The 25,624-nt window shown below is 37.5% G+C and overlaps 1 protein-coding gene across 1 annotated transcript in view; it reads left to right on the forward strand.

Annotated features, from left to right (window-relative positions):
• Positions 1 to 25,624, forward strand: part of LOC131075816 (probable metal-nicotianamine transporter YSL6) — a 242,704-nt gene that overhangs the window by 20,969 nt on the left and 196,111 nt on the right. The gene's annotated exons all lie outside the window — the stretch shown is intronic.

Here is a 25,624-nt window from a genome sequence, read left to right on the forward strand (position 1 = left end):
ACCTGTCATCTGGAAACAACTGGGAATGCTTGCAAAGATGAGGAGAGATCCAAGCTTGTAGAGTCAACCAAACATAGAAGATGAAACCCTTTAAATAGAATTTAAACAAAGGAAGAAACTTAGCCACACATGGTGACCAAAGAAAAACCAATTTGCTATAAAAATGCCATGAAAAATGCCAAGGAAGTAGTTCGAAAATGATTTGATTCATCATTAAATAGAAGAGGAAGCAAAAATGATTTGGAATTGAAAGCATACCTTGAATGAGAAAGGTGCGAAACTTGCAAAAAACGTGACTGGTTTTTAGGGTGTTTTTGCAAATCGATTACCCAAAACGCGCATAAAACGGTTTGAATGAAGTTTGGAATCCAACACCTTTATGATTAAATCAAAAATGCCTTGGGAATGGGTAGATTTGAACCTTCAAACCATGGCAAATGGCATGAATACATGATTCAGAAAAAAAAACGTTGAAGAAGACAAATGGCGAAAATCAGTTTGATAGATGCGTAGAACAAGGGTTTGAATCCTTCAAAGTTGCAGCAAATCTACATTTGGAAGGAATCCCTATCTTTCCTCCAAAAAATTTGAACCCAAATCAATTTGGAAAGGCATGGGAGGAATTTTGGGTTTTAGAAATGAAACAAGAAGTTTTCAAAATGTTCATATTTTTGCCTCTAAGGCAAATTTCGGGTTTTAGAAAAGGAAATACAAGTTAAATTACTTGTAATAGGGAAATAGAATTCCCTTTACAAGTTATTTTACTTAAAACATGTAAAGGGATTTTAAAATCCCATTTACAAGTTCTATTTAAAAATAAAAATAACTTTAAGTCATAAAAACATGTAAAGGGGTTTTAAAACGCCATTTACAAGTTTTACAAAACACTTAAAGTCATTCTACTAGTAATTGGAGAAAAATTTCCCTTCAAGACCAAAAGCTTCAAGGGGGTTTTGAAAAACAAATTACCAGTTACTGGTAATTATCGAAAAATTCCCCTACATTGAAGCAAAAACATAGCAAATGGACTTGAAACGCGACAAAATTCGAAACGTAGCTTGGGGATGGATCAACAATCGATCCAGTCCAAGGATGGGGTGAATTTCTGCATCAGGAAGCGTGCCATAGAGTAAAATTTTTCATTTTTTAATAAAAATTTCCATGTGATAGTCCAATTTTTGAAATCAAAAATTGAGGACAACCCCTACTGATTTGACACTAACAAATGTGAGTTTTGCACCTCGTAAAACGTGCCTCGGAGACAAAAATAAAAAATGACGCATTTTAAGCAAAAATTTGTAGGGGTTGTCACATTTTTTAAAATTCAAAAATGAGGACAACAAATGGCACAAATTTTCAGTGGCACAACTACACTAAAAGGGCACCCACATTCAAGATATGGCAAAAAACAGGACCAAATTCCACCAAGCAAAGAAGTTCAGGTGAAATAACATTATGGTGTGCTTTTGTAGTGGCCAAACCAATATGAAATGGCACTCAATGGTGGAAAGATGGATGGTGATCTTCACTCAAACAAACAACATATGAAATCATTCACAGGTGTGTTTTAAGTGTGCCTTTGCCACCATAAACTTTCACTCCAACTTTAAGTGACAACAAACTCAATGAAAAGTTGCACCCAACAACTAAACAACTTCAAAAACATATTTAGGTGTGCTTTTGTGAACTTTGTTATTGTCAAAATTAGTACCCCTACATAACTTTGCCTAGAACCAAGTAGTCAACGATTACGTCATTCTTGTGTTTTCAAAGCTAGTTGAGTATACATTCTGTCAAGTTGCCAATTTGTCAAATGTTGGTCTACTTTTGTTAACATTGTTTGTAGGATGTTCAATCGGAGGGAGATGATGGAAAAAGATGATCTAACTCTTGACTCAATAAGCATTGAAGGAGAATGGATGAAATGTCAATGACTTGAATCAAAATGCAAGAATAAGGAGTATATCAAATGAACACTCCATCCAAAATGGTGATAAAATGAAGATACATCAACTAAGAGAAAGGATGCACTTGGTGATGCTAGTCAAAAGTTTCAACCAAGTTGGCAAACTCCTGTTGAAATTGTGCCAATATATTGGTTTCACTAGGATAAAATCGCAATTGGTAAGTAGTTGAGTGAATGAAAAGCTGCAATCAGCATGTATTAAGGCAAGTTTCAAGTGGAATCTCACACTTTATCCCTAGCCTTGTCACTCTTGAAATTCGATCTGATTGGCAATGGTGGTCAAGAAAGGCAAGCTGTTGGTATAGGTTAGAATACATGGTTAAATCACATTTCCCTCGTGATAATGCCACACTAGATTCATGACCATAGTGATAGTGAACTCTTCAAACTACACTTAGTACAAAGTGGTAACACTTGAGTAAAACTTACATCTTTCATTTGGCATTACCTGCCTAAAGGCGCAACTAGGATGGTACCAATGGCAAAAAAGCATGATAGGGTATTATTAGGCATAAACAAAATTAAATGCCACTAAGGAAAGGTGTCTAAGGTGGTATTGGTGGCATAAAAATGTGACTAAGTGATTAAGTCATTTGAAAACAACATCAACGCTGAAGTTACAAACATGCAATTACAGTTGCAATGAATTAGATTGACTAATAAGTTTTACAGTTTACAGCATAAGCCTGCCCTCCATCAATATTCATTAACTTTTACAAAAATATAATACTGATAATTTCTGTAGCACAGGCTCAGCATCAACTATCCTTATAAATTATGTGCTCAAAGGCATTTATTCATAAGCTCTCAAGAGGCACCTTTGAAAAGTATATACTAATAAAATAGTCCCAAAAGTATTGCTTTAAATCAGCCCTACCCCTATCCATAGAAAAGAGAAAACAAAACTCTCTTAAAGATTTTTTGTGTTCTTGCTCACATCTCGTCATGAAGAAAGATTTCTTTGTCAATCAACCATTTTTTTTCATGTCTGGGAAACTTTATCTTGTTCGGAGTTTTGGAGAGAGAAAATCCTCTCTCTTAGCCAATTTTTCTCGTGCCTTGAAATTCTCTGGAATTCTTCAACTTGGGCACATTTCTTCCCCGAGAAAGGAATTTTTTGTCAAGGATGAATTTTCTTCCCTATCACGAAATCCACGTTCTTCTTAGGCACATTTTGAACTGGAGAAGAAATTTTCCTCCTGAACCTTGTTTTTCTTCATGCCTTGGACAAATTTTACATTTTCCATGTAGGAAAGGAATTTTCTTGATTTTTGAATTTTCCTCGTGAACCTTGATTTTGATTTTCACGTTCCATCTTTGACCTTGGGCACAATTTGAACTGGAGAAGGAATTTTTGGTTGGAGAGAAGAATTCCTCCTTGACATGAGTTTGGTGCCCAAGTCTAGCTTGGAGCGCATTTCGCTTGGAAGGGAGGAATTTTTTGTCTTGCGTGGAAATTCCTCCTTGGCCTCTATTAAGTGCCCATGTGCTCCTCTTGAGCGCATTTCTACCCTGGAGCAAGAATTTTGGAATCTTAAACTTTTCCTCCTTGTCTTCATTTTGGCGCCCAAGTCTAGCTTGGAGCACATTTCTTCATGGAGGAAGGAACTTTGGAAATTTTTGAATTTTCTTCCTTATCATGTGTTTGGCACCCTCCTCCAGTCTAGAGTGCATTTTAGGAGGAATGAAGGAATTTTGACTATGTTTGAAAAATCCTCCCTTGCTTTACTTTGGCGCCCTCTCTTTGTCTTGAGCACATTTTTCATAAGGTGGAGGAATTCTTGGGGTGGAGGGAAATTCCTCCTTACATTGGGTTTGGCGCTCCAACCCTGACTTGGGCGCAATTTCCACCTGGTGAAGGAATTTTTGGATGTGGAGGAAAATTCCTCCTTGACCCCACTTTGGTGCTCATGTCTCTTCTTGGGCACATTTTCACATAGAGATAGGATTATGAGGAATTTAAGAAATTCCTTCTCTTCACACTTTTAGCGGCCTACCTCCTTCTTGAGCACCATTTCACTAGGATGGAGGAATTTTGAAATTAGTGAGCTTTCCTCCTCTTCATCATTCTAGCACCGAAACTTTTCCTAGAGCGTTCCTTGGGCATAGTGAAGGACTTTGAGGAGATTAGGAAATTCTTCCATGCCTTACACATTTTTCGCTCATCATCTGGACTTTGATTCTATTTTAGGATTGGGGAAGATTTCTTCTTGAAGGAACACTTTCCTACCTTAGAGTAATTTTTCATGCCTTTTCCATTTCAAGAAAGAATTCTAGACAATTCGCTCATCATCTGGACTTTGATTCTATTTTAGGATTCGGGAAGATTTCTTCTTGAAGGAACACACTTTCCTACCTTAGAGTAATTTTTCATGCCTTTTCCATTTCAAGAAAGAATTCTAGACAACCATTTTTTTGATCATATGCCTGCTTTTTCAACTTTTCCGGATTTGGACTTGGAATTTTTTTAGGAATGCTCTGCTACTAGTGTCCTGTCAACTGCCTGAGATAGACCTGCCAAAAATAGACTTACTAAAAATAGTAAGTACTTCCAAACATCAAATTAGGCCAAACTGGGATAGGGTGACACTTACAAAAAATAGAAACTGCTAAAAATAGTAAGTTTGTTTAAACACAAAATTAGGCCAATCCGGGATGCAATGAAACTTACTAAAATTAGCAAGTGCTCAAAATTCACTCAAATTTCACTAGTAGCTTCCTTGAAGGGTTCTAACTTCATTGCTACGTTCAAATTTTTCCAAAACCTTAAGAAAATGACCTCAAATCTAAGTCCGAAGGGCAAAAACCCTAAGATAGACAAACCAAGCTCTAGAAAACACTTGTAGACTTGATCAAAAATTTGCCAAAGCATTTGCAGACCTAGGGAGACCGAAGGGATTGTCGCAAAAAGACCCAAAGAACCACAACCAAAAGACCAAGAGGACCCAAAATGTAGGGGTCCCCATTTGGAATGGGGTGATGTGTGGTTAGGTCACAACAATGCCCTTCTGTTTGAAAATGGCGATGGCTGAAAAAAGACTTCTAGATAGGCATCTAGATGACTTTGATGATTTTGCAACTTTTCCTTTCATGGCTAACCTTTTAAAAGAGCTTGAAAATCTACTTGGACATATTGAATCCCTTTGATAAATGCACACTAGGATTTCTCACACATTTGAAAATTGACTACTTGGTATAGATTTGTTTCTATTTCATGATGTGCACTAGAATATTGACTAGAAAATGTTAAATAAAAGGCTTGCTTTTTATAGGCATGTGCCCATGCCCATGCACATGTCTCATTGAAATCAAACATTTTCAAAAAATTGCTTTCTTTGTTGAAGCATGTGTCTCCTCTATTGCACACACCTATACTTAGCATCAAAACTTTCGTAGGTGCATTTGAACATTGTCACAAATCTTTTAAAATTTCTTGCTTTGTATAGGCACACACCAATGCTTAGGTGTGTGCTTGAACTTTAGGCAAAACAATAACAAAAAAAAATGCGTTGTATTGGTGTGTTAACTCTTCCTCTCATGTGCTTGTCCATGTGAGTTAGAAAAAATCAGGTGTCTTCATTTTGTATTGGCACAAAGCTTGATTCCAAGTGTGTGCTTGTCTCTTTTTGGTACTTTATGATCTTCACTTGCGTGTCCTTAACCTTGTGGCACTTTTCCCTTTCTTGATCTGCGCTTATGCTTTAAAAAACTAGAGCCATTGTATACGTACATCTTTCACTTGTGGTGCACGCTTGTACCTTGAAGGGAAATTTGATTGAACCAAGCTGTTTTGTATTGATACTTGCCAGTTGCCAAGGCTTACGTATGTGACTATACACTAACTTGTTGTACCTTGAGGGTAAATTTGATTGAACCAAGCTGCTTTGTATTGATGCACACCAAAGCTTAGGTGTGTGCTTGTACGGTAACTTAAGGTTTTAAATTTTTTCACTTTCTATGCACCTTTACATTGTTTAATGTGCCTCCAAACTGGTTATCATCAATCCTTTGCAATGACATGTGTTGATCCAATGGCACGTGCTTGAGTATTTGAGGGAAAATTTGATAGAAGTGAGCTTCCTTGTATTGGTCCTTGCCTTTGTCTAGGCGCACACCTATTTCACCTTTTCCAAAATCTCACTTCTTTGTATTGGCACACACCTATCTAGGCATGCACTTGAACACTATGCCAATTTTTTTGTAGTTTTCAAGTCTTTAATAACAAGGTGCATCCTCAACTTTCTTAGTGAACTTTTCTTCTTTTCGGATCCACCTGACTTTGCCCGTTGTGTTTGATCTTAAACTTAGGAAATTCCTTTGTTAAGAATCCCTTTTTATTAAAACATGTTCCCAAGTGCACGCTCATGGGTATGGTGATTGGGAATGATTCAGAATCTTGATGTCTTTGCAAAGATGTATGACATTTCTCTTGCTTGACCTTGCAAACAGCAAGGAGAGGACAAAAAGACAACAAGATGATGGAGGCTGCACAAGACTTGATCATGACCTTGCGAGAAAACAATAGACTTCAGTTTATATATTTGACAGAATACAAAAGTTTCATATGGGTACAATATTTTCAGCCTTTGCATTTTATTTATTCTATGAAGTGCACACTTATAAATCACACTTAGAAATTTTCAATATGAATCTAAACACCCTTCACTTAGGTGTGCACTTCTAAATGTAACTTAGACTTCAATTTAACCCCTCATAGGTGCATGCACCTCATGCTCCCATGTGCACCTAGCAATGAAAATTGGAACTTTGGATTTTACATATGTTAGGTGCGTCCGTTAGCTCCAAGTGCACACTTAAACAAAATACTTACCCAATTTTATCTTCAATTGCCTCCCTTCGCCATCCCAACATGTACATTTTGATCATCACTAGACTACTTCATTTGATTTTCCATAATAGTTTTTAAAGAGGCTACCATATTTTCTCATGGTCTATTTCTCCATGTAGTGTACTTACAAGGTTCATATTAAAGATCTTATTACTATATCCTTCTTTTTATCCCTTCAAAGATTTTATAAATTCTTTATTCAATTTGCTTTTTTTGGAATATGTAACCTTATTTCTCAAGATTTAAGTAATTCCAAGACAATCTAGTAGAGATAAGAGAGGGACAGGGGGGGAGAATGAGAGATGGTGTGTAATGTCCCCTTCTCATTGATGCTCTTTTCAGTGGTCCATTAGCCTATTCCTGAGACCCGTAGGCTAGGTGGAATGAAGAATGAGGGTCTGGCATTGATGAAACAAGGACTTACTATTTTTAGTAAGTCAGGGAATGACCATTCTGGTGTTACTGTCCTATTGAGTTCTCCACGTTTTGCCTCTGGACGCGATGATCATGCTTTTTTGAGCATTAATTCTTGACTTACTATTTTTAGTAAGTGGCAGTGTGGCACAATTCTATTTTTGGCAATAGACGGGGTTCTGATTCTGCAGCAGTTTGGTGGTTGTCCCAACTCAGTTTCATCCTAGCAGTGTTAATAATTAGTACCAGAGCCATATGCGAAATAATTGAATATTAATTCCTTATCCTAAGGTTAATATTTAATTAATTTGATTATTAACAACTGATTTATTATAAATTGGGATTAATGCCTATTTTTCCTAGTTATTGGCAAATTCATTTTTATTAGAGAGATATTGAAATATTGAGGAAGATGTTATATTTTTTATAACTTATCTCTAATTTTGCCAAAAGTGGTTAACGTGGGTCCAAGTCTTGGGCGTGAGGTTTGACTCTTGCTTTGGGCGCTACACTGGGTCCACATGAAGATGAAATGCAATGCAAATGGGAAGTGGAATTTGCATTTGAATTTGAATGGTGAGAAGTTATAAATAAGAGCCTTGGGCTCTCATTTGGGATATCTTGAAAATTTGTAAGGTTATGCTGCCGGTTTGGCGACAGAACTTGAGGCTTCGGAGTGCGTCTCCCTAGTGCTACCCGGTTTCATACTTGAAATACAGTACCTAGCTGTGCATTGTATTCTTCTACATTCTCAGAGTTTGCCATAGACATTTTGGTGTTGAAGTGATTCTGGAAACTTGCTGGTTTCGCCTATGGCTGAAGCACATTTTTGCTCACACCTCTCTGTTGGAGCGACTGACAGTTATGGGTATCAGCCCTATCTTCCTTCCCAGTACTGGCGATAAACTTTGTAAGTTTATAGCATGTTTGTTTAAGTTTTGAATTTATTATGCCAAATCAAAATTCCTAGGCTAGGCGTGGGTTTTCTGTCTTGCATTGGGATGCGTGCAAATTAAATAAGGGTTTGTTTGGGGTGTTGTTTTGATCGGTTGCCATTGAATATGATGTACGGTGGGTTTGGGACTAGTTTGAGCTGATTTGGATGTAAAATGAGGGAGTTATGAGTATTTTGGCATTTCTCTAGGCTGCTGGTCTGTACTTTCAGCCTGCAGATTGGTTGTAACAGAAATTTATATCTTTATTGTAGAAATCTGCATTACTCTCCTTCTATCATCTCTATTATTGTAAGGTTAGGTAGTAGTACTACTAACCAGTTCTATCTTTGTAATTCTCATCCCGCTGAATAAGTGGAAGAGGCTGGCTTGTCGCCTGATATGCAACAAATTTGTAATTTTTAGTCCTCCCACTGAATAAGTGGTCGAGTGATAAGTTAATGGTATGGTCCTCCCGCTGAAATATGCGGTGGAGTGATTGTTAAATGTAATCTCCTCCCGCTGAAATATGCGGTAGAGTGATTGTACTTCAATTCCTTGTGGTTTCTCCTTGGTTGGTTTATCGCCAAGAGTTTGGTTTCTATCTTGCTGGATAAGCAGAAGGGGCTGGCTTGCCGCCCATGCATTGTAATTTTCAGTTTGATTATTACTGCTGATGATCCCCGGAACATCGTATGCTCTCACCCTCCCAGTCTGGGCTCTCGGTGAACAAAAGGTGGAAGGGTTCCCTTTCATTTGTTTTGGTTTATTCCTCTAACCTTAACGGGTTAATTGTTGTGGATGAATTGTTATTGGTCTAAAAAATCAAAAAAAAAAATAGTGGGATATTACATGGTGCAAATGTTGCATCAAATATCATTACATCATTTTTGGACTTGGATAATGGGTTATAGATGAGAAATGCTTCTCATCGATTCATACATGTGAATCTCCATAGCTTTGATAGTTATACATCATTTTGATCTCCTCTTATTCTAAGGTAGGTGTGGGAGTGGTATTACAAAGGATTGCTCAAGCAAACTTGGATCCTAGTGTGCTACAAATTTGTACCTAATTGGGTATGCTATATGATAACCCAAGGAACACCACAAATTGGTGCCTTATGGGGATAATAACCAAACCTGAAGCATTTCAAGAAATTATCACAATTGGTGATGAAGGAACCTAATATGGCATACTTACAATTACATGCAAATATACACAAAACATCTTCCGTTAAACTAGTGATTGAATGAAGTAAGAAGATGGCATACCCTAAACACCTTTTTCAACCTTTTTCATAATTTTAACTCCTTAAGAAGCCAAGGAAAAAAAATCCTTATCCTCCATAGCCACTAATCACATTCTTGAAGCTTGAACAACATCAAAATCTTAGGGATAGCTCTATCAACACTTTAACTTAGAGAGAAGGATTGCCAATCTGCTGGAAATACAATAATTGAAAACAAACATGCCAGTCAATTTTCTATAGTTTGGAGAACAAAGCCCCAAGAAGAGAAAATACAAAATTATCTAGGTTGCCGGTTCGGGTTCGGGCACGGGTTCGGGTTCGAAGAACCTGGTACGCCGGTATGGCAAAATTTTGAAAAGGGGTTTGGGTTCGTTAGTTCAAAAACATGTAATTTTTTTATATATATATATATATATTTTGATATTTGTGAAGCCTATAAGCATGAATTAAAATTTGCATGTCACATAGCATCATATAAAAAACAAAACAAACATAAACTTGTAATCATAGCATCATGATCATACCATAATAGCATCATATACATCAAGTTTAATATCAAAATGACAAAATATTCAAGTATCATTGTTTCAACTTTCAACAATATAAACTTAAAGTTTAATCATCAAATGAATCATCTAATTCATCCTCCTCCTCCCCCTCCTCCTCCTCATTGACATTGACATTAGATGAACCAATGCCACTTGCACTTGCACTATAAGTTGGCTCAATTTCCAAGTCATCAAGTGTCAATGCAAGAAGTTGAGAAGCAGGAGCATCCAAATCAGTATGCTCTGGCTCTATGTCCCACATCTTTGTTTCCCCTTATGTGTAGTCATGTTGTTTGTGTGAAAGAAGACGTAGGTTGGAATGCACATATACTAAATTCTCCGCTCTTTTTGATAGCAGCCTATTGCGCTTTACAGAGTGGATGAAAGGGTATGTGCTCCAATTTCTTTCTGAAGCAGATGAACTAGCAACCTATGAAGACAAAGTAAACAATTAAAGTTATACATTAATAAAAATAAAATTACTAGCAACCTATGAAGACAAAGTAAACTATAAATAAACTAAAACTTGTAAATTTAAAATTCTAATTAATTAAACTTACTTGTGATAAAACTTTTATAGCGAGGGGTTGTAGGTGTTGGAAGCATGTGCCATGGAAGTACCACCAGCTATGAGCATCCTTCTTGGATCTACGATGAAGTGCATCAACACTTAGACCATTCCCATTTGCGAATTCTATGAACTCATTTGTAACAACATCTCGCAAATCATCATCGGGATATAGTCTAAGAAATGCTGCCTTGTACCCATCAGATACTTCTAGATCTCTCCATGGTGGAATCCTTCATGGTTTATCAAGAAACTGATTGCTATAGTACTTAGGTGTCAAGGCATAGGCAAGAAGGTGCAAAGGAGTGGTCATCTTATTCCACCTTTCTACAACAATTACTTCCAGTTCTTTGAAGAATTTCTCCTGAGGATCATTCTCTTTTTCATTAATAGTGACCTTTATTTTTTCAAGCATTGAGTCAATGCCATCATAAATCTCACCTATGCAAGGCCTATCCATGTCTGTATAGCGAATCATGCTCATGATGGGCTTAGTGATACTTAGGAGATATGTAGCAAGATCCCACCATTTCTCACTCAATATTCTATCCCTAATTTTTTCTGCCCTCTCAGTGCTACTTTGCTTCCATATAGTCCAATTGGTGCTGATCACCATATTGCATAGTGCCACTCTAACTTTCACAAGTCGTCTTAAGACGATTGTGTTTGATGCAAAATGGGTCTTAGCAACCTATAACACAAATTAATGCCAAATGATTAAAAAATAAAGCCAAACTTTAAAGAAGAATACACAATATAGCTTACACAATGATATTATGAACATTGAAAATAAAAAAAAATCAGAAAATGTAAAATTAAATTACTATTTCACTTACCTTCAATAGCTCCAAATTCGAATAGGTTCTAAAAATCCCTGGAGACATGTGGTGGTTTGTGATGAACATCTGTATGTCCTTAGCCTCTGCATACACATCTCTGATCCATTTTATTTTTTGCCCAATCCTTTGTAGCATAAGATTGAGTGAATGTACCGCACAAGGTGTCCAAAAGATGTGATCATAGCCTTGCTCAACCAACAAACCAGCAGCTCTACAATTGTTTGCATTGTTCGTTATGACTTGGACAACATTGCGGGATCCCACAGACTCAATGGTAGAGATGAGAATTTCTGCAATAAATTGGCCATCTTTTATTTGGCCCTCACAATCCACAGCTCTCAAAAACATTGCCCCTTTAGGGGACACCGCTATGACATTGATCAAGGGACGGTTTTTAGCATCTTTCCACCCATCTGAAACAATTGTTACACCTGTCTCAACCCATGAATCCCTTATGGGTTTCAATGCATCTTCAACCTTCTTCACCTCTTTCTCCAATAATGTTCCACGTACCTTCTCATAACCGGGGCCCTTATACCCTTTTGGAGCCTCATTAACACTTTTTATCATTTGCTTCCAATATGGGGAGCGAACAACATTGAATGACAACCCATTTGCATAAATGCACCTTACTATATCTTCGTCAACATTGTCTCTACTCTCATTTTGGAATGCGGTTTCTAAAGGCCCCTTTGTTCTTTTACGTGTCAAGGGTGGTTCACTTTGAGGTTCATTTGTGGCAAAGAAGGGGTGGTCTTCTACTACAATAGTGGGATTAGAAGGGCCTTGCATTCCCTTTGTTTTTTTTGATGCGGTTTGGTTCAATCTACGAGCTTCCCTCTCTTCTGCCGCTTCATGCTCCCTAATATATTTCATCATTGTCTCATCTGGTATAGGTTTACCATTTTTTCCAGGGCATTTTTTGATGCCTCTTCCTTTTATTCCACACAAATGGCCTACCACCCGATAATATGAACTATTACGTTCAATATCACATCCATGGCATTTCCAACAGAATCCCCCACCTCCTGGAAGTTGTTTTATAATGTCCACATATTTCCATAAGGGAGAATTTGGATCATTTCTTTGTTTTGCAATTATTTGTTCATTGCCAATGGAGGAAGATGTAGATGCCATTCTAGTTCCTATGGCAAGAAATAATAGAAACATATTCAAAAACAAAAACTAAATAATGAAAAAAAATTCAAGTTTCATGTTTGACAATTTGTGAAACAAAAATAGTTGGAAAAAAATGTTTAAAAACCTACCTCTTGCAGCCAATGTAAGCTTGAAAATGTATGGAAATGATGCTGCAACATTTGTTGAAGGTTCAAAAATCAGTCTTCAACTCCTCCTCTTTGATCTTGGAAGCCAAATTTTGTTCACCCTTTCTTCAACCTGCTCTCATAAAACTTTTGTTTGCAACACAAATGAGGTGAAATGAGTCATTAAAATGTTTTAGAAGTCAATTTTAGGTTATAACTTTCACTTTTTACAAGGCGGAATTGAAAAAAAAATTAAATTTGCATTGTTTTTTGACTTTACGGGCCGCCCAACCGCCTGGGTTCGACTGGGTCTGCCCGGGTTCGACTGGGTTCGACTAGGGTCAAAACCACTCTGGGTTTTTCGAACCCTGGTCGAACCCAGGTTGAACCGGACCCGTACCATTGACCCGGTCGAACCCGGACCCGTACTAGGGGGGCCCAGAGGCGAACCCGGTAACTTAGAAAATTATCATGTTTGGAGAACAAAGCTTGGTACACAATAGTGACCCATGTGAGCTAGCAAAGTTGCTCCTAAGATCCAACTTGAACCAAAAGGTGCTCATTCAAGAGCCAAGTGGCCACCAATGACTCAAAATAATCAATGATAAACTAAAACCAAAGACACTTGGGTCAATGAAAAATCAAACTCCATCATAGGCCATTGTAAGCTATCTGAGCATGTGGGGTAAAGTTATTCCATAATCAGCCAGTCCATGCCAAAAGAAGCCATCTGAAATGTCCCCTTTTGGGATATCGCTGATTTTGTTACCTGCAAACAATATTAACTCTTGAAATAGATGTTAGAATCATCAATGATTAACAAATCATGACGATATTTCAAGACATAGTACTATTTATATTCAATTCATACATTATAACAACATTAATAATGAGATCATCATAGCATGGACAATATTTGGTTCAATCTGCAATAACACCATCTCCCAAGTCAATCACACAGTGAGCCTCTAGGTTAGATTGCAGGTATGAGGTTGATCCTTCCCAATATTGCCCCAGATCCGGGAAGGGGGCCTAACCGTGCCTTGCTGCCCTCGGAGTGCACCATGAAGGGTTTATCAGGAGCTGGGAAGGGGGCCTAACCCCACCTTGCTGCTCATAAGCCACTTAGAGCTGGGAAGGGGGCCTAACCCACCTTTCTGCTTGTAAAGGCCATTTAGGGCTAGGAAGGGGGCCTAACCCCACCTTGCTGCCCATAAATCCTAGCCCCTCATGTGGAGCTACCTACACATTTCCCATGACCTCACAATGCAATTGCCAAGGACTGATAAGATGATAAAAATATACCCTCTTTGATATCAATAAGTAATGGATAATCCTTATTAGGATTGAATCTCTAGATTCATTGTTTTGTATTCACTTAGAGAAATCTATATCTTAGTTCTGCTCTCATTGGGTGACTTATCCCAATCAATAAATTGCTCCTTTGCTGATTAATATATATATGATATTGCTTTGATCGATTGCTGGATGATTCCCTGTCTGATTCAATTATCTTGCCTTATGCAGGTTATTAATTGTAGATCAGTTCTGTTTCACTCCCTTCTTGAGTTCAGATCAGAAAATGCTTCTTTTTCTCTGCTCATGCACTCATTCTTCTTCACAATATATATATCACCTTCTCTAACATATATATTCCTTAATATATCTGCTTCAACTTCCTTTGTAATATCCCCTATCGGGAGGCTGCCAATTCCCAATGATTAACATACATCAGTATGCATTATATGTCTTAAATCAGACTATTAAATTAAGGAACAATTAGGATTCATAATACATTTGACAGTTACCATTCTTAAGCCCCAATTCCTTACTTCTCTCCTAACCATTAACCCTAAGGAGGATGGGGGATTACTTGTCATAGGGTGCTTGGAAACCAATCTACAAGTAGGCTCCCTCAAGGCTTCAGGCCCCGTCCTTATCACATACTGGGATTCACCTATCTTGTGAGGAATTACTCCACCTCTCCCTAACAAAACCAACCTATCCTCTAAAGGGGCAATAGCGAGTGATTAAGGAATGGGCTAGGAGTGTACTGACTTTAATGTATTATGAATGTATATGGAATTAAGTATGACTGTCATACATATTGCCGTCTATATTACTATTACTATTAAATTCTTCATAAGAACATTATCAGGCTTCATATATTAAGCATACATATTAAGCACATCCCCATGCGTACCACCAAGAACAAGGATGTTACTGCCTGTAACTTAATAACAACTCTGATCTGATCTGATCGATGGTCATGTGCATATCTGTTTTGTTCTCTTCTTGTTCATACCCACACACCCTCTAATTCCTTTTCTAATCTCTATATATATCTTTACTTCTAAGGGACACACCCTTTCAGATTGGAAGAGGCATGTCTTCCTCTTTGTTAATTACTGCTCTTAGTCATAATACTAATTGCATCCCCTCATTGCATCTCTTTTAAAATCGCACCTTAACAATTGTTATTGAATATTAATGGATATCGTACTTTTAGATATTTTATCAAGATTGCAACTCTTCACTTTATTAATCGCTGCACTTTTGTGAATAAGACACTGAATAAGACAGATTTGTCTTATGAGGGGATCACTGATTTGTACAAGGAAGGTATCGGCCAAAAATAAACATTGCCCGGCGGTAGTAAAGTGTAGTTGCTACTTTGTAATTATAAAATATAATTACTTCTTTTCTTAACAAATTCAGATCTTTTCCAATGACATCGCTGCCTGCCAATTAATTTTCTTCTCCCTAATAGGGATTGCTGCTGTTCAATTAATCCTCCTATATTTATCACTCTTATAAATAATTCACGGCCATGGTAATATTAATTGATCTTCTTTTAAAATGATAATTATTACCATGATTTCTTTGACATAAAATGACAACTTTCAATAATAGTGAGGTTGGCTAGCCTAGAATTTACATTTCTTGTCACTGTATATTTCACAATACCAGAGTCAGCCCATAGTTATCTAGTGATCATATTTGATTGTTTTCCTTTAAATCTCAGGTCTACTTCTTATTGTTTTGGCCATTCACTTTTGTGCTGTGTTTGTATTAATCCTAGGCGGGACATGACATCCTTCAATAGAAATCTGATATACTCTTCATATTTTTCGTACTCTAGGTCTGCTGTAGATCTGCTTTAAATTAGATTAATTCTCCTTGCTAACTCCCCTTTTCAACTCTTATCTCCTATATATGCCTTTCAAGGGATGCGATTCTTCACTAAAAGTCAGCCTTCTTTAAATCAATGGGTGCTATGTAAAGGTGACTGTTGATATCTTAATCTAGTCGGCCCTTATTCAAATAACCATTATTATTTTATTTTTCTTATCTCTGGTCGGCCAAATGCAGTTCCATTTACTTCAGGCCGGCCCATTTCCTTTGCAATTATGTTTTATTTTTATTTTCTTACCCTTCGCTTTAGGTTGGCTCATTTCCTTTGTAATTATATTTTATTTTTATTTTGTTACCCTTTGCTTCAGGTTTGCCCTACTCACCTGAGTTTTGTGGCTGTGACCCTATTTAATTGGTTGCAATTCCATTTATTGATGGGGACATGACACCATAACAACACACATTAGCAAATCTCAATCTCCCACAGATATGAACAAAGTACAGTAATAACGAACAAAGTACATTTAAGCAAGCCTCAACCTTCCATAAGAAGGAATTAAAATGTACCAATGATGTTGTGCACATCAATAAGCACTATCCCCCCAAGAGTGCATTAAATTTTATTGGAATCATCTATCAAAGTAACGATACTTGGAGTGTGGGTTGTGTTGTGACCTTTTCACACATCACCCCATTGAGAATGGGGACCCTCCTTGTTTCTTGCTTTCTTGGGTTTTTGTTAGAGCCTTGTAACCTCTTGGTACCAATTTTGTCAGTTTTGAATGTCATAAGTCAGTTTGTGCAAATTATGGTCAGAACAGAGTCTAGACACCGTCGGTGTGCCTAGAAAGTCCAAAGGACTAGGATTGCAATTGATCTGAGTGAATTTGGACAACTTTCTATTTTTGGAAAGTTTTGCTTTTTTGCTTTTTCCTATTTTTAGGAAGTTTTGTTTTTGGCACGATCCTTGAAATGGCTATTTTTAGAAAGTTTTTCCTATTTTTTTAGGGATGCTTACTTTTTCTATTTTTGGAAAGGGGATCTAGGGTTTGCACTGTTGGCTTTGAATTACATTGAAAATGATCGACAAATTCCTCTAAAATTCAAGTTTTGTCTGAAAAGGCTAAGTTCCTAGATTTTAGGGATCCAGAGGAATTCGGAGGATGAAGGATGTGTGATTTTCAAATTTCAAGAAAATCCAAGTTGAAATGCATAAGTTATGAAGATTTTGAATCTGGCTTCCATGGAGATCATCTCTCTCCAAGTCCACCCAGCAAGGAGAATCAAATGGTCATGAATTTGTCTAAGTCCGCTCACCTTGGGGTATCAAGATCCCTCAACTCCGCCCTCATGGTGCATGAAATTCACCAAGTCTGTCTTGACTTGGTCTCAAGATGAGTAAAGTCCGCCTTGAAATGGTGCCAAAATGTCTTGAACTCCGCCCTTGATTAAGGTAGAAGATGCACATGTTTCATCAAGTCTGCCTATGTATAAGGTGCATAAGTTTGGTGAATCCCGCCCAAGGTAGAAGGTGCATAAGTCTCTCCAAGTCCGCCATGCTGGTTGAAGTTCATAACTTCCCTCAACTCCGTCCATGATGAAGAGCAAAGACATGAGCAAGTCCGCCTAAAACATGAAGAATGGTGCATAACTTTAGCAAAGTCCGCCTAAAACATGAAGAATGGTGCATAACTTTAGCAAAGTCCGCCCTACATCACTTTCAAGTGGAAACTAAGTCAACAAAGTCTGCCTAGACTGCAAGGAATGAGTTTGAGCAAGTCTGCCTTCACAAGAAATTTGCTAAATTTGGAATGAAAGAATATTCCCATATGCTGTCAGCAAGATATCTTGATCAAGTTCGAACTAAAGGCAAATTTAGAAAGTTTTTGAAAGAGGAATATTGAAGATCATGAACTGAAAACCAAAATAGAAACTTTCATTTAGACTGAGATTCACATTTCGAACTTGATAAGGAGATGACAACCCAACTGAAATTTGATTTGGAAACTTTCTCTTACAACTCGGAAGACTAAAGAGTAAATTAGAAACAAATCAAAGAGGAATTTAAGTGTTTGTAAATTCCAATTGAGAAGTTTGAACTTTGTGAAGTTTTATTACAAATACACTTCATTCTTTCATTATTTCATATGAAGTTCCAATTTTGGAGAGCAAGTAGAGAAAGTTTTGAGAGAGATTTTGTGCAGGTTGAAGGGACTTTGAGAGAGATTTTATGCAGGTCTGAGGGTTTTTAACAAGATTTCAGAGGTTTATACGCAGTTTGAGGAAGGATTTTGACTGTTTTAAAGAGCAATTCCACAAAATTTTGAAGATCAACCTCTGATTTTCCATCTCGAACAGCATTTCTTCTCTTCTTTTTCATTCTTTTGAAGGTGAAGTTTGGTTTTATGGGCAGGATATCAGGTTTCTTAACCTGATTTTGCAAGAGTTTTTGAAAGAAAGAATTAAGCACAATGAATTTTCCTACTCTTCTTTCTGAATTTTCTGCCCTGTAAACCAGTGTTAGTGCACACTTAATTGAATATCTCAGACTTAGTTTTTATTCTCAGTCCTAAAATTAGACATGCAAGTTCCCAAGTTTGGTCATATTCAAGGGTTTTTTGAGATTTTCAAGAATACCTATGTATTGGAAAGCCCTCCTTTTTAATGCTAAGTGTTGAAAAAAAAGAGTAAAAATCAGAATACACAGCTGCTAAAACTCCAAATTCACACTTAAAACGTAAATTCTAACTTAATTTTGTTCAATTTTTGCAGATTTGGATGACCTCGGAAGTTGGACCATCACGCAAAGTCCAGATGAAGTTCCAGGTTGATAAGGATTCCCCTCCGGAATCAAAGATGAACTCCAAATGGAATCAGGTTGGAGACACCAACCTTGGGCACATCAACCTTCGAGAGCTCAAGAAGAGGATGCACGACATGGATACGCAGTTACCCAGTCCAATTGCACAAAAAATGATGCGAAATGGGATAGTGTAGGCTACTGGTTTCCTTCCAGCAGTTCAGTGTACTGAATTGATTGCAGAATGCTTCAAACATTATAACCCAAAGAATAGAGAAATAGTTGCTCTTGATGGCAGAGTGTTGGCGAATATCGGTGAAGTAGGAATCAGAGGCCTTCCGCATCCTTGAATACCACAACATGCTCTATATGACCAGGGATGAAGCAACCCAACTATACAAGGATAATACAGAGGAATATGAGGCTAACATCAACCATTCATGGTTGGAGAAGCCTAGAAAAAGTGTTTCAAAAATGCCTAAGACCCTTCTCAGGCCTTATTTCAAAGAGGACTATGGAGACCTCATCATCTTGCTAAACAGAGTTATGGGCAGCCAACAAGGTGCTCCTTTTGAGCCGTGGATGTACTGCTTTATCCATGAAATTACAGCTGCCGTGAAGATGATCAACTGGGCTAGGATCATCAGTGATAATTTGGATGATCAACTTAGGAACTTCGAAAAGAATAGAACATTTTACATGAGTTCCTACTTGATCTATTCCTTGGCCAAAACATATAGATACAACGGCCCAGTGTGTAGAGGAGTAGTGGGAAACAAGGAGAACCAGTTTGCTGTTTATGACTGCTACCCACAGTTGCACTTGGAGGAGAAATTTCATTTAAAAAGGGTCAATGATGCATTCCTTATGCATATCACGAGAACTCTTCAGGGAGGCCTTCATTAGCAACTCTCTCAAGAGTCAAAAGATTTGATTAGCAGGTTTGGGCTTTGGTATATCCAATATCCTAGGTTCACCTACTTGAGGATCCAAGGTTTCTCTGGACCCCCGTACAAATTGCCCATGTTTCCTACAAACAAAATGGTACTACTTGAGGTAGTGAGACAGTTGGAAAACTTTATGACTGTGCAAAGAGGAAAGCAAAAGACAGGAGTGTCTTTTCCTCTCAGTATCGGAAAAGGCTTAGAGACTTGTCCATGAGCCCAAGTTGCCACACATGCTGACAAGGAGATTCAATGGTACCCATTCTTTCAATATCAAACAAGGAGTCGTTTCGATCCTTTTCATCGGATGGGAATAGTTGATGGTGAGAAGTTTGAGCACAGGCTGGACCTCGAGGACTATTGGGCTAGTGCTGTTGATAACTTCGAGATAAGGAAGAGATTCTGGTCTAGAATCCCATTGAACCTGATCAGGGCATCAGAGGTATTCTGAGTAGCAGACCAACTTGAGGAAGAAAATGAATATGAACAACCACATTTTGCTAATTTGAAAAACGAATCTCTTGCTCTAGTTGATTGGACAGATTTCGAAAGATCTGACCTGGGAGAACTAATGAGGCCTGTGATCGAATACTCCAAATGGTGGTCAGCTCAGAGAACAAAAGAGCTCAAAGCAAGGAATATTACCCTCACATACGATCTCATGGGGATTGATGAATGGGTCTTCGAATCATTGCGTGACATCTAGCGGTCCAAGGAATCTAGAAAGTGTTGGATCAAGGAAGAGGAAGGAGCCCACTGAGAACTCAATAAAGGCAAAGGGAGATAAGATCACTGGAGAGGTAGATATGAGTAGACGACAAAAGTCAAATGAAGGTCATTCAACTATAAGCGCTTCATCCATTGCTCCAGTTAGAATTTTGATTGATGAGCAGGAGTTAGAAAGTGAAATGGGAGGCAACAAAATGAGGGTTCCTTCTCCCATAATTGGGAAACCAGTTCAGGAACCAATTCAGGTGCCCATTTTCACTAAGGTTGTAGAAGTTGAGAACCTTGAACCTGAGACAAAATTCCTACATGGCATAAACTCTGCGTCTAATGGAATTGAAGATAATTTTGATGAAATTGGTATGGAACAATCAACCATCCCTGATTGACTGAAGGAGAGGATCAAAGCTAAGGTTCTTGAGAAAGTTCACCAGGAAGATAACACAACATTCTTGGCTGAATTGAACAAACCAAGTGAAATGAGACCACCCAAGCCAGCCAAGAAGTTTTCTTTGATTCAAAGAAACAGTGCAGGATTCAGGTCAGTGCAGGTAGCAATACCAAAAGTAGATAAAGCTTAGGACAATATCACTCATGAGGAATATGAGGTTACTACCATAAGTCTAGATAAGACCACTAAGATCCAAGAGGTCCAGGAATTTGATGATTCCTGCAATACCATGAAGGGGAGGTTAAACAAAGAAGTCGAGAAAAGAAAGAAGTTAGAAGTTGAAAATGAGCAATGGAAGAAATATGTCCAACACCTAACAAACCCTATTGATCAGGAGGAGGTACTAGTTGCTCCCCCCATGCTCCTTCCACATGAATCAATGAAAGACTATGAGGATATGAGGACAACTTCCGGAGAAGTCAAATGATGGGTTTCTGATGCCTCGGAGCGTGCTGACATACTTGTTGAGAACCTAGTATCGGCATATGACTCCACCTCTTCTTTATTGAACATAATCCAGGACACAACTGAAGCTTGGGAGGACATTGAAGATATATAAAATAGAATAATCCCATGCTTGAAGACTATCAGAGGGCTTTCCTAGTAGGATCTAGTGGATGGAAAGGTTATTCAACCTAGTGACATATATGACTTCAGCACTTGGTACTTTGCCTTGACAACTAGAGTGGAATCTCTAAAGAAATTAGAGGCTAAGTGTTTGGAGATAGAAAAGACTATCAGAGGTAGTCAGGACAAAGTCTTCCTCGCAGCAGCCGAGATATTGTAGCAAGATGAAGTGCAAGAGAAACATTTAGGTGCAGAGAATCTGAGGGCCAAAATTCAAGGGAACTTCTTCAAAGTTTCAGGGCCAATTCTCAAGGATGATCTCACCAGGATTTCGAGATTCCTGCTCATTGATGAGAACTTCCTAGCACAAGCAGCTGACTGGGAGAACACTCTCGCCGCATGTACTGATGACGTGGACATGGTTGATTACCGAATTGGCAGCTTGCCACATGTCACCATGGAGGTGTCTAGATACATTGAATTTGCAGCTTCCAGAAAGGAAACTAGACGCTCACTTCACTGAAATTAGCAGTTGTGCCACTTGTCTTGTTTTGTCTTGTTCAAAGTAATAGAGTTTTAGGAAACCCTAGTTAGGGTTTTGATCTTTCAATCTGGGCCCTTGATCACTGTTCAATCTCGGCCATTCAAAACTTTTGAGCGACTATATAAGGTTTCCTCCTCTCATTTGGAGAGTGTGAGGTTTTTGAAATATTGCTGCGAGAGGTCATTTCTAGATAATATATTGCTTGTGTGCTTCTAGGCTTTGTAATGTCTATTATCTGAATGATTAGCAAGGTTTTCAATTTCTTCAACACAATATATTAGAATTTTCTTTATTTTGTTAGATGAATGCAAGATTTGATAAGTATTGATTTGTGGTTTATCTCCGCTCATACTTTTGATGAACAAATGATTTTTGTTCATTGTGTAAAGTTAGTTCGAGCTTTCCTTTGTGTATGCTTAATTTCCGATCATAAGCACATCCCTTGAAGACTGCATCCACTTTGTGTAGTTGTCTTAAGCAAGGCGAAGCAAAGTGTGGTTATTGCGTTCACCTAGTCAATATCGTCTCTTGAATTCGTAGGAGTAGAATAGACCTTCTAAACCCTTATCCTTTTATCCTCTTTTTGAAAGTCTAAATCCAAAAATCCCCCCCCCCCCCCCCAAACAAAAAAAAGAGAGAAGAGCATCAATTGTTAAATTTGTCTAAGTCCTAAGATTGTGAACAATCCAAGCATTAGTCCCTTTGTGTATTACCAACATATCGCAACGCCCATTGAGCTTATCCACACGTCAAGACTTGACAAAAGAAACCTTGGAATCGCCATATGATCTTCTCACAATCTTAGCATACGTGGTGATTTTTCAAGAGAGGATAGAGTGTCTTTGGGCATTTTATTTTGAGTTTGGTGAATGATAAAACAAACACCAACAGGTTGCCATCCCATCATTCCTACTCAAGTTATTTGGAAAAAGGGCCCATTATCACATTACCAACATTGGCACCAAAGCACCTCTTCATGGCCATCTCATGATGAGTCCCACAAGTCTTAGTATGCAGATTTGTAAAGTATTGTATGATCACTAAGAGGTAACTGTAGATATAGAAGCAAGCAGTTGACAATACTTGATATGAGTCCATCCAAACCATCTACCAGGCAAGCAATAATTAAAATTCCTCTGTCATCAAAGTCATCTGCAAGGTAAGCAAGAATGGAGGATGAAAAGGCAAGGCCATTTATTTGCAAATTAAACATGCCATCTCCAAGATAAATTCATACAAAATATACAAAACAACCAAGCCTGATATTAAATCAAGTCATCATTGTCATCTATAAAGAAACCAAGGATGACATTTTACATTGGTTTAAGGAACAACCACGGAAAATATCTCTGATCATAAATAGTAAATACCATCCACTGAGCAACCAAGGATGACAATATCAAGAAAATGATCCTAATATGAAAATGGTGCATAGGTAGATGTAGTCCCAATCACTAACCAAAATGTTAAATGTTGGAGATAATATCCTTAGAGGATCTTTACACCAACACATGCCTCACTATCTCAGCCATTGCTACAAAATGAGATGATAATCAAGAATGATTTAGCATGCTAAACAAGAGATCAACAATAAGATGCAAGTATCAACAAATGAGAGTAAGTGAATGTTCCAGCAAGAATGACGTCCTCCTAGAATAGTAAAGCCTTTCAATAAGGTGAAAGGCTTGTTAGATATAAATTTCATCTCATTGAAATTTTCCCATGTGGAATTGACATGCTCACAATATGCCAACATGTCTTACAAAACATCCATCAAGAAGTCATCAGCAACTCTCTATATAAAACCAATTTCAGAGATCCAATGCACATGCACATTCAACCATGACATGGCTTGCATACAAGCTCAAGGTCATCTATCAATCAAAGATAACCATATAATAATCAATGATGAGTGCTAAGAGGCCTCGTTTATGTTGATCCTCATGTATGGTTTCCATAAGAAAGAACATAAGGAGCTCCAGATCTTCAATTCAAAGTTGATCCTTGAATTATGCCATCTTTCCCTCTTGGTATGGTTGAGATGTAGAATGCTTCCTTTCTCTAGAATGAGATTTAGTCCTTGATTGATGTGTAGAATGCCTCCTATCTCCAAAATGAAATGAAAATTTCAAATATTTATTCTCTCTAAAATGAGGATGCTGAGATAGATTAGTTGTAGATGATGCATATATGTTATGTGGTTGCTTTGAAGAATTTCTTGATAGTCCACAATCGGGTGGTAGAAGATTAAGGAATGTTGAAGAAGGATCATGAGAACCACATCGTAGTGCAACCTTTGGATGACCAAGACCTGCTCTCTCGGCTCAAATAACCATCTCAATAAGATCAACAATACTTTGTTCTTTTTTTCAAACTCCACCTCATGTATAGTACATTCTCTGAAGTAAGTTTGAACCAATACATTTTGGATGCATTTAAACCTCACCAAATTACAACCAAAGCATTACCATGAAAAGAATCAGCGCTAGCTGATTTACTACCCTTGGAGGGTATAGAAGGATCACAAACGAATCTATGTTGACAACATGGAAAAACAATTCATCTCTAGAAGAATCATCATTCATCCCTTCATCTGAAGAAGAGTGCTCTACTATTTGTCAGTTTGGACTTAATGAATAATGCATAATATATGATCTTCGCTTGTTAAGATTTTTTGCAAGTTTGTATTTTGACTTCACTTTTGTATGAAAGAAAAAAGCTTAGAGGTCTGCATAATCTTATTTCCACCTTCTCCGTAGGCTAATTCAGGGCAGTCAAAGTATCTATCTTTTCTGAAGTCTTCTTTGGAACTGTGAAGTGATCAATATCCTTAAAATGACACTGATGATTTATCTCATTAGGAGGTCTAGGCTCACCAACTGGTCTACCTCCATGTGCCACTAAAAAAAATATTTCCACAGAAGACTACTTTGAGACTACCAAGTGACACATGGAAGGCTTCTTTAGTTCTACAAAGGCCACATTCTTAATTGAGGGATAGATTGGATAAGATAGGTTAATTGAACTCCAAACTAGATATCTTATTTGTGATGCACTTCAAATGAAATCTGTGTATAGATGGATTTAGCGTTAGCCATAGTTTGTGCAAATCGTTTTAGGTTTATTTCTTAACTTATATGATAACAGATATCTCTACATGATCATGCTTCTTTTTCTATGCAGAGTTATTATTTGTCTATTCGTTGCCTTTCATGTAATAATATGGAGTGGATTTTATGTACAACACTAAGTCAACACTCACAGACTAGAAATATCTTGCTTTGGTGCAACATAAATTAAAGCGAACCTTTCGATCCTGTACACCTACCTAACACTTACTGCATTTCATCATTTTCAATGACTTTTGCTGCCTTATATTTATATAATATTTCTACTTAATCATTTGTAATGAAATTTAGAACTAGAGGAAGGATGTTTTCTGCAACATTTGATACATCATACTTAATATAATTTCCAAGGGCATCGATTGTTTTTAATTTGGGATACAACGAACTTTTATTGATATCTTTAATTTCTTAGAATAAATCCTTAATCCAGTTGTGGTGTGAATTTATTCATTATGGAAGGGCTCACTTCTCAATCTTCTCTTCATTCTACAGAGATATTATGCATATTCTTTTATGTCACACTTCATTTCTTCTCACATTAATGTCACAATTGACCTGAGCCTAGGATTATTAAGTATGACATAGATGTTATTTGGGTACCTAACAAATCACGTTTTCATAGCATCTGTAATGGGTTGAAGTTAGTGGCAGAGTATAGTTTTTTCCTTTGTGATCAGGTTTGACATATGTTTGTTT

Source organism: Cryptomeria japonica, chromosome 10 (assembly GCF_030272615.1).
Source record: "Cryptomeria japonica chromosome 10, Sugi_1.0, whole genome shotgun sequence".
NCBI lineage: Eukaryota > Viridiplantae > Streptophyta > Pinopsida > Cupressales > Cupressaceae > Cryptomeria > Cryptomeria japonica.